Source organism: Belonocnema kinseyi, chromosome 7 (assembly GCF_010883055.1).
Source record: "Belonocnema kinseyi isolate 2016_QV_RU_SX_M_011 chromosome 7, B_treatae_v1, whole genome shotgun sequence".
NCBI lineage: Eukaryota > Metazoa > Arthropoda > Insecta > Hymenoptera > Cynipidae > Belonocnema > Belonocnema kinseyi.
The window spans coordinates 121,720,064-121,721,876 of record NC_046663.1 but is presented as its reverse complement, the minus strand read 5'-3'; positions in this window follow the sequence as shown (position 1 = coordinate 121,721,876).

Genomic DNA, 1,813 nt, shown 5'->3' with positions numbered 1-1,813 from the left:
TGTCTTTTGGCAATCTTAAAGGTTCATCCGCAAATAGTTAGGTGCATAGAGAGATTGATGCCGCTTTCGAAAACCAGATTTACTAAAAACAAAGAGCAACTACATCTAGCTCTAGGGATTGTCGAACGATATACTAAGGAAATTGGAATTGAATTTGGATTAGACAAATACGCCAAGGTTTATTTGAAGCGAGGAAAACTTAATAGCATCCCTGAAGATCCTGAGTTCGTTGATAGAAGAACTATACGATACCTTTGCGCTGGAGAGACTTATACAGACCTGGGCGTGCCACAGAGCCGCATTCAGGATGTGATATCTATAAAGGATACTCTCGAAGCAGATACAAACGTATCATCCAGCAAATTTGGTCTTGCGAACTGTCGGCGAGGAACAAAGTATCTGCAACGAACATGCTTGCCGTCCCGGTAGTACTCTATTCATTTGGAGTAATTCCATGGTCGAAAAATGAGCTCAGATCCCTTAATGTTGGGACAAGAAAGGTAATGCACATAAACAAAAGCATGCATCTTAAGTCTTTCGTTCCGCGACCGTACATCTCACGTCGTCAAGGTGGTCGCGGAATATTGAGTCTTAAATGTCTTCACAACAGGATTATTCTGGGTGCAGCACATAGAGATGCAAATGGAAGAGACCCTCTTCTTAAAATGGCCAGGAATCACGAAGAAGTGGGCAAAGGAGCGTTTCTATACAAAACAGCGGAGTGGGCTGCTAAAACACTCGGACTTAACTTTAGTATTAGGGGTGAGCAAAATGCATCAAATTTTATCTACCTTGTGTACTCACTCCTAAAAGCCCGGATTAAGAAAGCACAAGGGAAAAACTTTTGTGAACAGCTCCTCGTTAAGAGGCTGCACGGTATCTTCCACAGAAATGTGAAGGATCAGTCAATGTCTTGTGAGTTTACGTTTGCTTTCCTTAAGTCGCCCGGATTGAAGTCTAGTACGGAAGTTTTCATTTCTGCATGCCAAGACAGTGTCATTTCCACCTTAACATATCGTCGCCACATTTTGAACCAAGACATTCCCGATGATAGCTGCAGGGCGTGCCACGCACACCCCGAGCATTTAGCTCACATACTATCTAGTTGTCCAACTCACGTGGAAACGACCTACATTCAAAGGCACAATGCGGCACTAAGAGTGCTTTATTACCATCTCTGTCACTCTTAGCCATTAACCTTAATATCGCTCCTCTAAACGCACATAGCGAAATCGAGTCAATTGTCGAAAATGGGAAGTGCCGCATATACTGGAACTTTATATTCTCGACAATTGTGTCTGTTTCTCACTTGAGGCCTGACATGGTTCCTCTTGACTTCGAGAAGCGAACCATGTTCGTTATCGAATTTTCAGCACCAGCTGACAAAAACATCATAACCAAGGAGAATGAAAAAAGAGAGGTATCGAGATCTTATAAGAGAGTTGCAACGATTGTACCCGGAATATTCTGTTAAACTGATCGTCCTTATCATCGGCGCTCTTGGAGATGCCAATCTTTCACTCGCTAATGGCCTAAAAAGCATCCCCGCGTGTCAACAATATGCCAAAACACTTGCGGGATAAATGTAGAAGGCGGTAGTCCTTGGGTCGCTCCGCGTTCTTAGGGTGCACGAGGCTTTTGCTGGATCGTCGTATTGATTCCGTTACAAGCTGTAACCACCTATCTCACGATCGTGAGACGCGTTGTGGCTGAAATTTTACCGAGATTTCGCTGCGAGCGGGTGCAATTTTCCAGATTAGCACCCGCTCCCGGCGAAATCCTGTGGTTGTCCTTATGACAAATTTTTAATTAA